This window comes from Pseudophryne corroboree, chromosome 7, assembly GCF_028390025.1.
Source record: "Pseudophryne corroboree isolate aPseCor3 chromosome 7, aPseCor3.hap2, whole genome shotgun sequence".
NCBI lineage: Eukaryota > Metazoa > Chordata > Amphibia > Anura > Myobatrachidae > Pseudophryne > Pseudophryne corroboree.
In genome coordinates, this window is record NC_086450.1 from 384,887,656 (window position 1) to 384,904,400 (window position 16,745).

Sequence of the window (16,745 nt, forward strand, 5' to 3'; positions counted from 1 at the left end):
GCAGCCGGCAGATAGTTACATATTCAGTCATTTGCTGCTGCTCCTCAATGATAGTGTTACTCTGGGAGTGTGGTGCTTGTTTATAATGTAACCACCAAGCATCATCCTTACCGTCAGGTCAGAAGCAGCGGGAGTGGTGGTGCACAGCCTAAGAGGGAAATACCCCATCTGCCTGGGAGGTGCTACCCAAAGGCACCCCCAAGACTTGCCTGCAGTGAGGGCAATGAGGTTTGATTATTTAGTTGTGTTTTTATTGCTATCTGTGCCAGTAAAATAAAAATACGAACTTTTTAATGCATAAGTACGTACCCTTAATACAGTCTGTGCGGCATTATAAATATCTGAAATATATTCTACTTTTAACTCACAATTATAATGGAATTATTCATCTGGGTTGCACCGAGTTTATGGGGTGAGATATCAAGCAATAAAAAGAGTGGAGAAGGGGACCAGTGGAGAAGTTGTCCATAAACACCAATCAGCATCTACCTATCATTTATAGAATGCACTTGATAAATGCTACCTCAAAGCCTATTGGTTTCTATTGACAACTTCTCTATTCCTCAGCTCAATCACCCTGTTCATTGGCCCTCATTCCGAGTTGATCGTTCGTTATTTTTCATCGCATCGCAGTGAAATTTCGCTTAGTGCGCATGCGCAATAGTCGCACTGCGACTGCGCCAAGTAACTTTGCTATGAAGATAGGATTTTTACTCACGGCTTTTTCTTCGCTCCGGCGATCGTAGTGTGATTGACAGGAAATGGGTGTTACTGGGCGGAAACACGGCGTTTTAGGGGCGTGTGGATGAAAACGCTACCGTTTCCGGAAAAAACGCAGGAGTGGCCGGAGAAACGGGGGAGTGTCTGAGCGAACGCTGGGTGTGTTTCTGACGTCAATCCAGGAACGACAAGCACTGAACTGATCGCACAGGCAGAGTAAGTGTGGAGCTACTCTAAAACTGCTAAGTAGTTTGTGATCGCAATAATGCGAATACATCGGTCGCAATTTTAGGATGCTAAGATACACTCCCAGTAGGCGTAGGCTTAGCGTGTGTAACTCTGCTAAATTCGCCTTGCGACCGATCAACTCGGAATGAGGGCCATTGTTTGATGCATCTCCCTTAGTTCCCTGCATACACATAGGTCTTGTGACTGTGGACTATTGAGCTGTAGATATATTTACACCCTTTGCATTGCATCATGGTCTCGCTGACATTACTCCCTCACTATTTGCATCCTAGATGGGCTGGACCTGCTCCTACTGTAACTCTAGTTGACGCACATTCTCATTTTCTTTTCTTTTTTCTCTCAAGGCTGTGTATTTATCTATGGTACTTTCTTGTAATACAATTGATGCTCTTTCAAAACCCTGCTTTCCCTGCACGGACAGCCTTGGAAAGGGTTAACTGAACACCTCCGTCTCTGGCCCTGAAATTAATGAATATTCTGTAAAGAAAGCTAGGCAGCTCTATTTGCTTTTCGACCTTTAAAACACAACATGGTTCTGTGTGTAAGAAAAATATAATGATATTTTGCTAGAAAAATAATAAAGTTTATATTGGTTCATGACAGGGTTGGCCTGTCAGTATACATTTCATGCATTTCCTTTCTATATACCTTGGTCATGTAGGCAATGGTAAGCTATGGTAGGTAATAGCAAAATAAACATCCTGAATATTGAATACATCAGATAAAGACCAACAGACCTGTCATCTAATAGCTAGCCCATTTTACTAATATTTTAAACGTACTTATCTTTAAGTGTCTGTACACTTACATCTCTGAGACTGTGGGCCGGATGTAATGACTTTTTTTTTTAAAGGGGCAATCACTTACAAGTCAAAACCATGCATTGTAAGTAATTGCCCCTTTAAAAAAACATCCTAGTTCGACCGGCGTCCCACACGGCCACCGAACTTGGTTGTCATTACATCCAGCCCTATTTGTTGAGTTTAAATTTTACATCTGGATTGAAATATACAGCCGTTATTATCATCAATTTTGAAATTTGCACCAGTGACCAAACATATGAAACGCGCAGATGCAATACCTAAAAACATAGGGGGTTATTCAGAGTTGCTAGCGAACCAAAAAAGTTAGCAATTGGGCAAAACCATGTTGCACTGCAGGAGGGGCAGATGTAACATGTGCAGAGAGGGTTAGATTTGGGTAGGTTACATTGTTTCTGGGCAGGGTAAATACTGTCTGCTTAATTTTCACATTGCAATTTAATTTCAGTTTGAACACACCCCACCCAAATCTAACTCTCTCTGCATATGTTACATCTGCCCCACCTGCAGTGCAACATTGTTTTGCCCAATTGCTAACTTTTTTTGTTTGCTAACAACTTTGAATAACCCTCATAATCTTAACAATACTTGTAAGTCAATAAAGGGGTGTGGCTGACTTGCATCATCATGCCTCACTCTACTGAGTTTACATGGGAAGGCCTCACTATCACTTTTCCAAGCACAAGGGACCACAAGTATATGATACACTCAACTCAAAAGAAGAGCATAAGTTATGTGCATGAGTAACAAAAAATTATATAAGTCACATGAGACTAACAGACGTGCTACTTTATAATGTAACTCCATCTCATTAGCTCCAAAAGGGATATGGCAGATTAAGTAACACACATTGGGTCTCATATAGAGTTACGGGAAATTCTGGCCAAAAGGTGCCCCCCCCCCCCCCCCCCCCACCTCCTCCTCCCCCTGAGTGTGCCACTGACTGTATGCTCCAATCTTGGCTTAATTTGCACAAACTCATCAGCACATTTTTGGACCCTGTAGCCTTATGATAAGAGTAGGGGTGCTCCTAAGTTTCTGCAATATCTGGGGTCCATCTCATAATCACATTACCCAAAGTTAGTAATTCCTACCATGTAAAACAAGTCATTCCTGTTTATTATAACTAAAGTAATAGAATGGTTTAAAATTATCATCTATCTTCAGACTTGGTCATATCATCCTGCAACATTTTATATTTATGACTTCCGTTCTTTTTAGGGTTATTTTTATATTATCAGGCGGATATGTTTACTTTTCTTTCCCTGGCACACAAGTCAAATCAGGTCTATAAGAACAATTATATCACAAGCAGAGAGCACAGCAGTGCTGTATTAAAGCTGCATGGGCCACGTGCAAGCCTCTGCATGTATATGATCTGCAGGTGGAATGCCTTTCAGTTAGAGCTGCGACACCGACCACGGAGCAGGAGGTAAAACAGCTGCATGGAGTGGCCCCTGGGCTCCAGGGTTGTGGTCAAACTTTTTTTTTAAAAGGTACGTTTTTATTATTGTACCAATTACACACAGAGTTAGCCATGTGTCACTGTTGTCAGGGATTAGCAAGGCACCTGGTTTATGTCTTCTGTTTTCTGGAAGTGAGCAGCTGCTATACCTAGAACCTAGCTATGGAAATGGGTATGGAAAGTAATGATTCCTCTCCTCCCTTGATTTCACTATCCATCAAATACCTGCCCATTTCATCTGTACTGCAAGTCCGCTGACTTGGAGTTATCCTTGACTCCAACCTCTCTTTCAAACCACACATTCAGTTCTTCTCTCAGTCTTGTCTTTTCCACCTACATAATATCTCTAGGATCAGCCCCTTTCTCACCCTGGAGGAAGTAAAGACACTTATCCACTCACTTGTCATCTCTAGACTGGACTAAGGTAACCTCGTCTTATCTGTCCTCCTTGGCTCGCTCCTTTCTCCACTACAATCTGTCCTCGGTGCTTCTGCTTGGCTCATTCTGATCTCCAAATGCACTACATCTTCCTCCCCCTTTCACCAGGCTCCACACTGGCTCCCCTTTCTCTTCAGAATCCATATTAAACTCCTCACACTTACCTATACAGTGCTCCCTTAATAATCTCCCCTACACTTCCGATCTCATCTCATTTCACACCCCCGTCCACAAAGTTCGCTCAGCCAATGGCTCCCGTCTCTCTTTCCAGCTGATTACCTCTGCCACTCCCACCTCCAAGATATCTACCGTGCTGCTGCCCACCACTGGAACTCTCTTCCTCCCCAAATAGACTCTCCAGTTCTCTGGAAAGGAGAGATGTATCAAACCATGGAAAGAGATAAAGTGGAGACAGATAAAGCATCAATCAGCTCCTGTCATTTTTCAAACATAGCCTGTAACATGGCAGTTAGGAGCTGATTGGGCGGTACACTTTCCAAGGCTTCAAAACATCTCACCCCAAAGCTTCAAACAGTCTCTCAAAACACACTTCTTTATTAAAGTCTTATAGCTTTCAGCCTAACTCACCCCTAAATGCTCTCTCCACTCTACAGTATGTCACCTCTGTCTGTATGCCCCTTCTTTCTAGCTGTAAGTTATCATAAGCAGGGCTCTCTGCCCTCTTGACTTCTTGCCCTGCCCACATAGGCATCAAAACTTTAGGCTCAGCAGGCAATGCTACCTTCTTGGGTACTGTGACTGAATATGAAACATTGCCTACAGTATATACTGTAGATTGTATCCCATGTTTTGCAACATTTCTAAGTCTATTTTTGTATTTTCTTTTTTTCCCTTTGTATTGTTTATGTTTGCATACTTTGCATACTTTTATATTAAGAATATTAAGACCTCCATTGGTTTATTTATAATTAACCACATTAAATTCCCTTACTTAACTCAACTTAACAAAATACACAGACATCAAACAGCTTGGATAAAATGTCACAGCTTTTCTTAAATTAATTATCATGAGAAAGGTGGCCAGGAGGTGCTGCAATCTCAGTTCTAACTTCTCTAGATGTAACCCTTTTAGGGGACAACTATAATGCACCCTCTCTCCCCACTGACACACTTGCACTGTGAAGGCTCATCTCCCCTCACGAGCACAGTCTGAATGCTGCTCAGGTCCCCCCACCTTAGGTAGGACAAAAATAGAGGGTAAGTGCTCTACAATATCTTCTTGTGCCACAGAAGGCCACGGAGATGCAGCTCTCTCCTGACATGCAGCGCCTCCACTAGAATTGGGAAAAGTAAATGGGTGCAGATCATTAGATCTGCAAGCAAAAGGTCTACAGTCATTAAGTCAACCACTAATGGTCGACATACATTAGGTTAACAGGGTCAAAAGGTCAACAGGGTCATTAGATTGACATTGAAAAGGTAGACCGTAGTAAAGGTTGACAGGATCAAAAGATCAACACATGAAAAGGTTGACATGGGTAAAGATCGACACAAAAAAGTAGACACATCATTTGTCAAAAATGTTGTTGTCATTTTTGCCGCCAAAGCATGTGGAACCCCAATTTCTGTACCATGTTCCGTCGCATGGCTTGTGAGCTTCAGGCAGGTTACTATTTCCAATCATAGTCAACGTGGATGGTAAAGTATGAAAAAATTGATTAGAATGCTAAAAATACCCAAAAAGCTGTGTCAACCATATGTGTGTCGACCATTTGTACATGTTGATCTTTTGTACCTGTCGACCATAAGCACCGCTGATATTTTACATGTCTACCTATTGACCATGTTGACCTAATGCATGTTGACCATTAGTGGTCGACCTAATGACTTTCAACCTTTTCATGGTTGACCTATAGTCCGGATACCAAAAAAAACATGGACAGCACAAAACTGAAAAAATATAACAAGGTTTAAGGCAGGAGGGTGGGACTCCAAAACTGCACAAAAGAACCAGCCACCCCTTAATTACAACACTAGTAATCATGCACCCCCTGAAGCATTCCATTGGCTCAAATAATGATTGTTGCCTCAAAACCTACTTTGCATAGTAACAAGACTGTCACACTCAGCCAATCAGAAAAAAGTCTTCTTTGTGAACAGTTATTAAACCTTTCCCTGAGCACCCAATTTTATTGATTGTTTGTATCCAGTCTTTCTAATTGTCAATAAACATTCATAGCTTAGACGACTACCCAAATCCACTGTTACAAGCTTTAACGGAGTCGAGCTTTACATTTGGCTTCTGGATCCATTTAAAAACAAAGTTCCTGAGTAAAAAATGTGAAATCACCTGTGACACATCCTACAGATATAAGGGACAATATTTTAAAATAGTTGTGGGCTAGAAGGACTGAAGACCCATTTCATCATCCATCTCTAGGAGATATCAATTGTTCATCATTTGTTTGGCTCTGATGAAATACAGTGGAATAAGACATCTAGGTCAGTGTACCATAGCCTAGGCAGGTTACCACTAATGTATAAGGGATGCCTACATTTAAAAATGTGCCCACTACTTAGGAGAAACCAACCCCATGCTGATGGAACTGGGGCTCAACCCAACACTTTTGGCCAATGGTTGTTGAAGAAATCATTGTTTAAAGTTAAAAAATATATTTTAGTATGTGACACTACTGGCACTAGCAGACGTACCAGTATATACCCCGTGGTTGCCAGAACCAGCACATACTAGTGCTTGTAGATCTGAGACTTGTAGCGCCATATTGTAAAATATTACAAAGATAAAACACACACCATATTCAAAAGTCCTTTCATTTAAATAAACAATCCGACTCCATGTTGTCCTTCTTCTTATTATATTACTAAATCCTTAAGGATGTTCTTCTTTCTTCTTTTCCATCTTCTTTTATTCTGTCTTCTCTGGCACTCCGATCTTTAAAAAAAAAAAAATCCAAGATAGACTCCTTGATGATAAATATATTGGGAAAAGACAAATAGAAATAGACATACATACATACATACATACATACATACATACAGACAGTGGGTGGATGAGTGGATGGATGGATACCTGTCAGTTTGCTTAACACAGTAGAGTATACATAGAACACATACATGTGAGGTTTCCTGAGTAATTATTGGAGAGATTCTAACCTTGAATTTACCAAAGTAAGTGTATAAACAAATGAGTGTTTTCTCACTTCTGGCTGTATGGAAACAATATCTTTTCATCCATGCATTTCTTTAGAAGTAGAGAATAAAGTGTGAATTTATCAGTACAGACAACTGAGCATGAAGCTGGAGTGCCTCAGGTATTGGTGTGCTTTGGTATTAACCTAGTGTACCATGTATCATAGAATGTATGAACTGGAGGAAAGGGTGGATGTATTTGCTTTAATATATGAACTTAGGGCCTAATTCAGACCTGATCACAGAAGCAAAATCTTTCTCTCATGGGCAAAACCATGTGCACTGCAGGTGGGGCAGATATACCATTTACAGAGACGTTATGGGTAGAAATTGCATACGGGGGTGAAGGAATAAAGAAGTTATTATTGGGGTTATGCTACAGGCCGCCTGGTATTAATGTGTCTGACGAGAAATTGTTACTGAACCAAACTGAAAGAGCAGCAGGAGTAGGAGACATAATAGTGATGGGAGACTTTAACTATCCCGAGATAAACTGGAAAATCAATTCATGTGATACTGCTAGGGGCAATATGTTTTTGAACACGCAAAAATAAGAATTTACTCACCGGTAATTCTATTTCTCGTAGTCCGTAGTGGATGCTGGGAACTCCATAAGGACCATGGGGATTAGCGGGCTCCGAAGGAGGCTGGGCACTCTAGAAAGATTTAGGACTACCTGGTGTGCACTGGCTCCTCCCACTATGACCCTCCTCCAAGCCTCAGTTAGGACACCGTGCCCGGACGAGCAGACATAATAAGGAAGGATTTAGAATCCCGGGTAAGACTCTTACCAGCCACACCAATCACACCGTACAACTCGTGATACAATATCCAGTTTGACAGTATGAAAACGACTGAGCCTCTCAACTGATGGCTCAACAATAACCCTTTTGTTAACAATAACTATTTACAAGTATTGCAGACAATCCGCACTTGGGATGGGCGCCCAGCATCCACTATGGACTACGAGAAATAGAATTACCGGTGAGTAAATTCTTATTTTCTCTAACGTCCTAGTGGATGCTGGGAACTCCGTAAGGACCATGGGGATTATACCAAAGCTCCCAAACGGGCGGGAGAGTGCGGATGACTCTGTAGCACCGAATGAGAGAACTCCAGGTCCTCCTCAGCCAGGGTATCAAATTTGTAGAATTTTGCAAACGTATTTGCCCCTGACCAAGTAGCTGCTCGGCAAAGTTGTAAAGCCGAGACCCCTCGGGCAGCCGCCCAAGATGAACCCACCTTCCTTGTGGAATGGGCCTTTACAGATTTTGGCTGTGGCATGCCTGCCACAGAATGTGCAAGCTGAATTGTACTACAAATCCAGCGAGCAATAGATTGCTTAGAAGCAGGAGCACCCAACTTGTTGGGTGCATACAGGATAAACAGCGAGTCAGATTTTCTGACTCCAGCCATCCTGGAAACATATATTTTCAGGGCCCTGACAACGTCTAGCAACTTGGAGTCCTCCAATTCACTAGTAGCCGCCGGCACCACAATAGGCTGGTTCAGGTGAAACGCTGACACCACCTTAGGGAGAAGTTGGGGACGAGTCCTCAACTCTGCCCTATCCATATGGAAAATCAGATAAGGGCTTTTACATGATAAAGCCGCCAATTCTGACACTCGCCTGGCTGAAGCCAAGGCTAATAACATGACCACTTTCCACGAGAGATATTTCAGATCCACGGTTTTTAGTGGCTCAAACTAATGTGATTTTAAGAAACTCAACATCATGTTGAGATCCCAAGGTGCCACTGGGGGCACAAACGGGGGCTGAATATGCAGCACTCCTTTTACAAAAGTCTGAACTTCAGGTACTGAAGCTAGTTCTTTTTGAAAGAAAATCGACAGAGCCGAGATCTGTACTTTAATGGAGCCTAGTTTTAGGCCCATATCCACTCCTGCTTGCAGGAAATGCAGAAATCGACCTAGTTGAAATTCCTCTGTTGGGGCCTTATTGGCCTCGCACCATGCAACATATTTTCGCCATATGCGGTGATAATGCGTTGCCGTAACATCTTTCCTGGCCTTAATAAGCGTAGGAATGACTTCTTCCGGAATACCCTTTTCCTTTAGGATCCGGTGTTCAACCGCCATGCCGTCAAACGCAGCCGCGGTAAGTCTTGGAACAGACAGGGCCCCTGCTGTAGCAGGTCCTGTCTGAGCGGTAGAGGCCACGGGTCCTCTGAGAGCATCTCTTGAAGTTCCGGGTACCACGCTCGTCTTGGCCAATCCGGAACCACGAGAATTGTGTTTACTCCTCGCTTTCTTATTATTCTCAATACCTTTGGAATGAGAGGCAGAGGAGGGAACACATAAACCGACTGGTACACCCACGGTGTTACTAGAGCGTCCACAGCTATCGCCTGAGGGTCCCTTGACCTGGCGCAATATTTTTTTTACTTTTTGTTGAGACGGGACGCCATCATGTCCACCTGTGGTTTTTCCCAACGGTTTACCAGCATCTGGAAGACTTCTGGGTGAAGTCCCCACTCCCCCGGGTGGAGGTCGTGTCTGCTGAGGAAGTCTGCTTCCCAGTTGTCCACTCCCGGAATGAACACTGCTGACAGTGCTAGTACATGATTCTCCGCCCATCGGAGAATTTTTGTGGCTTCTGCCATCGCCATCCTGCTTCTTGTGCCACCCTGTCGATTTACATGGGCGACTGCCGTGATGTTGTCTGACTGGATCAGCACCGGCTGGTGTAGGAGCAGGGATTTTGCTTGACTTAGGGCATTGTAGATGGCCCTTAGTTCCAGAATATTTATGTGAAGGGAAGTCTCCTGACTCGACCATAGTCCTTGGAAGTTTCTTCCCTGTGTGACTGCCCCCCAGCCTCGAAGGCTGGCATCCGTGGTCACCAGGACCCAGTCCTGTATGCCGAACCTGCGGCCCTCTAGAAGATGAGCACTCTGCAGCCACCACAGCAGAGACACCCTGGTTCTTGGAGACAGGGTTATTAAGCGATGCATCTGAAGATGCGATCCGGACCACTGGTCCAACAGGTCCCACTGAAAGATTCTGGCATGGAACCTGCCGAAGGGAATTGCTTCGTAAGAAGCCACCATCTTTCCCAGGACCCGCGTGCAGTGATGCACTGATACCTGTTTTGGTTTCAGGAGGTCTCTGACTAGAGATGACAACTCCCTGGCTTTCTCCTCCGGGAGAAACACTTTTCTCTGGACTGTATCCAGAATCATACCCAGGAACAGTAGCCGTGTCGTCGGAACCAGCTGTGACTTTGGGATATTCAGAATCCAGCCGTGCTGGTGCAGCACTTCCTGGGATAGTGCTACTCCCACCAACAACTGTTCCTTGGACCTCGCTTTTATTAGGAGATCGTCCAAGTACGGGATAATTAAAACTCCCTTTCTTCGAAGGAGTATCATCATTTCCGCCATAACCTTGGTAAATACCCTCAGTGCCGTGGACAGTCCAAACGGCAGCATCTGGAATTGGTAATGGCAATCCTGTACCACAAATCTGAGGTACTCCTGGTGAGGATGGTAAATGGGGACATGCAAGTAAGCATCCTTGATGTCCAGGGATACCATGTAATCCCCCTCGTCCAGGCTTGCAATAACCGCCCTGAGCGATTCCATCTTGAACTTGAATTTCTTTATGTATGTGTTCAAGGATTTCAAATTTAGAATGGGTCTCACCGAACCGTCCGGTTTCGGTACCACAAATAGTGTGGAATAATAACCCCGGCCTTGTTGAAGTAGGGGTACCTTGATTATCACCTGCTGAGAATACAGCTTGTGAATTGCCGTTAGCACCGCCTCCCTGTCTGAGGGAGCAATTGGCAAGGCAGATTTTAGGAACCGGTGGGGTGGGGACGCCTCGAATTCCAGCTTGTACCCCTGAGATACTATTTGCAGGATCCAGGTATCCACCTGTGAGCGAACCCACTGATCGCTGAAATTTTTGAGGCGACCCCCCACCGTACCTGGCTCCGCCTGTGGAGCCCCACCGTCATGCGGCGGACTTGGAAGAGGAAGCGGGGGAGGACTTTTGCTCCTGGGAACCTGCTGTTTGTTGCAGCCTTTTTCCCCTACCTCTGCCTCTGGACAGAAAAGACCCGCCTTTTCCACGCCTGTTTTTCTGGGTCCGAAAGGACTGAACCTGATAAAACGGCGCCTTCTTAGGCTGTGAGGGGACATGGGGTAAAAATGCTGACTTCCCAGACGTTGCTGTGGAAACTAGGTCCGAGAGACCATCCCCAAATAATTCCTCACCCTTATATGGCAACACTTCCATGTGCTTTTTAGAATCTGCATCTCCTGTCCACTGGCGAGTCCATAAGCCTCTCCTAGCAGAAATGGACAATGCACTTACTTTAGATGCCAGTCGGCAGATTTCCCTCTGTGCATCTCTCATATATAAGACTGAGTCTTTTATATGGTCTATGGTTAACAGGATCGTGTCTCTGTCTAATATGTCAATATTTTCTGACAGTTTATCTGACCAAGCAGCGGCAGCACTGCACATCCAAGCTGACGCAATAGCTGGCCTAAGTATAATGCCTGTGTGTGTATATACAGACTTCAGGATCGCCTCCTGCTTTCTATCAGCAGGTTCCTTGAGGGCGGCCGTATCCGGAGACGGTAGTGCCACCTTTTTAGACAAACGTGTGAGCGCTTTATCCACTCTAGGGGGTGTTTCCCAACGTGACCTATCCTCTGGCGGGAAAGGGAACGCCATTAGTACCTTCTTAGGAATTACCAATTTTTTATCAGGGAAAGCCAACGCTTCTTCACACACTTCATTTAATTCATCTGATGGGGGAAAAACTACGGGTAGTTTTTTCTCTCCAACATAATACCCTTTTTAGTGGTACCAGTAGTTATATCAGAAATGTTTAACACCTCTTTCATTGCCTCAATCATACAGTGAATGGCCTTAGTGGGCATCAGGTTTGACTCATCGTCGTCGACACTGGTGTCAGTATCAGTGTCGACATCTGGGTCTGCTTGAGGTAGCGGGCGTTTTAGAGCCCCTGACGACCCATGCGACGCCTGGGCAGGCACGAGCTGAGAAGTCGGCTGTCCCACATTTGGCATGTCATCGATTTTCTTATATAAGGAGTCTATACGTGCACTCATTACTTTCCATAAGCCCATCCACTCAGGTGTCTGCCCCGCAGGGGGTGACATCCCTTCTAAAGGCATCTGCTCCGCCTCCACATCATTATCCTCATCAAACATGTCGACACAGCCGTACCGACACACCGCACACACACAAGGAATGCTCCGAATGAGGACAGGACCCACAAAAGCCCTTTGGGGGGACAGAGTGAGAGTATGCCAGCACACACCAGAGCGCTATATAATGCAGGGACTAACTGAGTTATGTCCCCTATAGTTGCTTTTTATATTATATATGTATTGCGCCCAAATTTAGTGCCCCCCCTCTCTGTTTTTACCCTGTTCTGAAGTGTAGACTGCAGGGGAGAGCCAGGGAGCTTCCTTCCAGCGGATCTGTGAAGGAGAAATGGCGCCAGTGTGTCTGAGGGAGATAGCTCCGCCCCTTTTCCGCGGCCTATTCTCCCGCTTTTTTCTGGATTCTGGCAGGGGAATTTACCACATATATAGCCTCTAGGGCTATATATTGTGGTATTTTTGCCAGCCAAGGTGTTTTTATTGCAGCTCAGGGCGCCCCCCCCCAAGCGCCCTGCACCCTCAGTGACCGGAGTGTGAAGTGTGCATGAGGAGCAATGGCGCACAGCTGCAGTGCTGTGCGCTACCTTGGTGAAGACTGATGTCTTCTGCCGCCGTTTTTCCGGACCTCTTCTTGCTTCTGGCTCTGTAAGGGGGACGGCGGCGCGGCTCCGGGACCGAACACCAAGGACTGGGCCTGCGGTCGATCCCTCTGGAGCTAATGGTGTCCAGTAGCCTAAGAAGCCCAATCCGGCTGCAAGCAGGCGAGTTCGCTTCTTCTCCCCTTAGTCCCTCGCTGCAGTGAGCCTGTTGCCAGCAGGTCTCACTGAAAATAAAAAACCTAAAACTATACTTTCTTTCTAAGGGCTCAGGAGAGCCCCTAGTGTGCATTCAACCTCGGCCGGGCACGAAATCTAACTGAGGCTTGGAGGAGGGTCATAGTGGGAGGAGCCAGTGCACACCAGGTAGTCCTAAATCTTTCTAGAGTGCCCAGCCTCCTTCGGAGCCCGCTAATCCCCATGGTCCTTACGGAGTTCCCAGCATCCACTAGGACGTTAGAGAAATTATAATTACTTAGTTCAATTAATCGAGGAACCAACTAGGTACAATGCAATCTTAGACCTGGTATTAACTAACAATGGGGAATTGGTATCAAATATTGAAGTTGGAGATCCCATAGGTAACAGCGACCACAATATGGTCACATTCAATATCAGTTTTCATAAGCAGTCCTATATTGGCTCAACTAGGACTCTAAACTTTAGCAAAGCCAACTTTGACATGATGAAGGAAGCGTTAACGGACATTGAATGGGAAATTCTGTTTCAAGGAAAAAATACTACAGAGAAATGGGATGTATTAAAATCACTGCTAATTAATAATACTCATAAATGTATTCCTACCAGCAGCAAAAACAGGAATAAAAATCCCAAACCAATGTGGTTTAACAAAAATATAAAGGAATTAATGGACAAAAAAAGACGAGCATTTAAAAAATACAAATCTGAGGGGGATGCGGAGTCATTTCAACACTATAAGGACTGTAACAAAATATGCACAAAAGGAATAAGAGCAGCTAAAGTAGAAACTGAAAGACTAGTAGCAAAGGAAAGCAAAGCGAATCCCAATTTTTTTTTTAAGTACATCAACGGTAAGAGACTAAAGAAGGAGAGTATAGGCCCTTTAAATGACAAGAGGGGAGTCTTAATCAAAAATGATAATGACACAGCAAACAAACTAAACAAGTTTTTTTCAACTGTATTTACCAGAGAGGACTAAATGCTGGGTCTAACACAAAATCTCAACAAAGATAATGTCCCACTGCTAAAAGCTTATTTATGTGAGGAGGTAGTCTGTGACCGATTAAAAAAGTTAAAGACTAATAAGTCACCTGGTCCCGATGGAATTCACCTGAGGGGTCTTATGGACTAGCAAGACTGCTATTTTTGATCTACATGGATTTGGTTAAATCGGGTATGGTTCCCAAGGACTGGCGTATAGCGGAGGTAGTGCCAATATTTAAAAAGGGGAGCAAAGCTGAACCAAGTAATTATAGACCAGTCAGTCTTACATCTATAGTGGGGAAAGTATTGGAAGGTATTCTAAGGGACAGTATTCAAAAGTTCCTTGAAGCAAATAAGATCATTAAAAGGAACCAACATGGATTTGTGAAGGACAGATCATGTCAGACCAACTTACTTGGCTTTTATGAAACAGTAAGTGCGAACCTGGATCAGGGTAAGGAGGTGGATGTAATCTTTTTAGACTTTGCCAAAGCTTTCGACACTGTACCACACATGCGTCGTATCTGTAAGCTACAAGAAATAGGGCTAGGGAGCACAATATGCACTTGGGTCAGTAATTGGTTAGATAATAGGGAGCAGCGCGTTGTGGTCAATGGATCATTTTCAAATTGGACAAAAGTACTAAGTGGTGTGCCACAAGGGTCTGTACTTGGACCACTTTTGTTCAACATTTTCATCAACGACCTAACAGTAGGTCTAGAGAGCATGGTGTCAATTTTCGCAGACGATACCAAATTGAGTAAGGTTATAAATATGGAGGGGGATGCTGAGTCTCTTCAGAATTACTTAACTAAACTGGTAGCATGGGCAGCAAAATGGAGAATGAGATTCAACACAGACAAGTGTAAGGTAATGCACTGTGGGGGCAAGACCAAAAATTACACCTACATACTAAATGGGGTAATATTAGGGGATTCTGTACTGGAAAAAGACTTAGGGGTTCACATAGATAACAAATTAAGCAGCAGTACCCAAAGTAGGAGTGCAGCACAGAAGGCAAATAAGATATTAGCATGCATAAAACGGGGGGAATTGATGCAAGGGACGAGAGTATTATACTCCCATTATATAAATCACTAGTGAGGACACATCTTGAATACTGTGTGCAATTTTGGGCACCATATTACAAAAAGGATATCCTGGAGCTAGAAAAGGTTCAGAGGCGGGCGACCAAACTAATCAAGGGCATGGAGACGCTGGAATACAAGGAAAGGCTTACAAGGCTAGGCATATTTACATTGGAAAAGAGGAGACTAAGAGGGGACATGATCAACATCTACAAATATATAAGGGGTCAATACACAGAGCTTGGGAGGGACCTGTTTTCTATAAGATCAGCACAGAGGACACGTGGTCACTCGCTTAGGTTAGAGAAGAGGAGTTTCCGCACATTGAGGCGAAAAGGTTTTTTCACAGTAAGGACAATACGTGTTTGGAATTCCCTGCCTGAGAGAGTAGTAACTGCGGACTCAGTCAACACCTTTAAGAATGGGTTAGATAAATTCCTATTGGATAAAGATATTCAGGGTAATGGTGTGTAGGCACGCATTATAGTTAATTTAACTAGTCCTAACATAAAAATAACTAGTCCTATAATAAGACTGCATAGGAGACCACAAATAGGTTGAACTCGATGGACAATTGTCTTTTTTCAACCTTAGTTACTATGTTACTATATTGTTTCTGTGCAGGGTAAATACTGCCTGCTTTATTTTTACACTGCAATTTAGATTTCGGTTTGAACACACCCCACCCAAATCTAACTCACGTGTTATATCTGCCCCACCTGCTGTGCACATGGTTTTGCTCAGTAGAGAAAAATGTTGCTGCTCTGATCAGGTCTGAATTAGGCCATTAGACATCTGTTAATGGTGAGTTGGAGCCTCTTGGTGAATTTGTATTTCAATCCTACTATCCTTAAATCAGTAGCATGACTTTACCTATGTTTTGTAAGAGCTCCCCATGTGTAACCCCCCCCACATATATATATATACATGGAACTTAGTTTCACAGGGTAAGGCCACTTCCCATAGCTTTAGGCCCTGTTGCAGCTGCACCCCCTACATTGGAAATTCCAAAGCACTAAAATGGGTTAATTCTCTCACACAGACAAACACCCTTCCAATGGTTTTCTCTTCAGCACAGAGATCTGGCTAGGTGTATGTTATCACCAAAATAAATAATATCAACCAGATATATTGAGTCAGGTAATGCAATTAAAGGTGTGCTGCACAATATACTGACATGTCATGGTTACTGGTAGGTGACTGCCTACTTTTTTCGCCTTCATAACTTCTTGCCTATGTAACAGCCACTCCTCTTCTTCCTCTTTCTTCTTCCTTTCCTCATCAACACCCTATAAGACTAGCAACGTAAAAATTTAGAGCAACACTATTTTAATTATTAATACATGGGCCCTCATTCCGAGTTGTTCGCTCGCTAGCTGCTTTTAGCAGCATTGCACACGCTAGGCCGCCGCCCTCTGGGAGTGTATTTTAGCTTAGCAGAATAGCGAACGAAAGATTAGCAGTATTGCTAATAAATAATTCTTTGCAGTTTCTGGGAAGCTCCAGACCTACTCACAGATTGCGATCAGCTCAGTCCGTTTAGTTCCTAGTTTGACGCCCTGCGTTCGACCAGCCACTCACCCGTTTCTCCAGCCACTCCTGCGTTTTTCCCTGACACGCCTGCGTTTTTTAGCACACTCCCGGAAAACGCTCAGTTACCACCCAGAAACGTCCCTCTCCTGTCAATCATTTACTGTTCAGCAGGGCGACTGAAAAGCGCCGCAGAATCCACAGCAAATCTGCTAAGTTTTTAGTTAAATAACTAAGCGCATGTGCCCTACGTGCCTTGCGCATGCGCAATTAGCAACAAATCGCAGCATAGCGAAAATCGTCAATGAGCGAACAAC

At 44.0% G+C, this 16,745-nt stretch overlaps 1 long non-coding RNA gene across 1 annotated transcript in view; it reads right to left on the bottom strand.

Moving 5' to 3' along the window:
• Positions 1-4,355: 4,355 nt before the first annotated feature.
• The window catches only part of LOC134943757 (uncharacterized), a 74,316-nt gene continuing 61,926 nt past the window's right edge, over positions 4,356-16,745 (bottom strand). Inside the window, exons 2-3 of the long non-coding RNA XR_010181727.1 lie at positions 16,076-16,195; positions 4,356-6,607 (exon numbers count right to left, since the gene is read on the bottom strand). This is a non-coding gene — a long non-coding RNA (uncharacterized LOC134943757). The remainder of the gene's footprint in view (positions 6,608-16,075; positions 16,196-16,745) is intronic.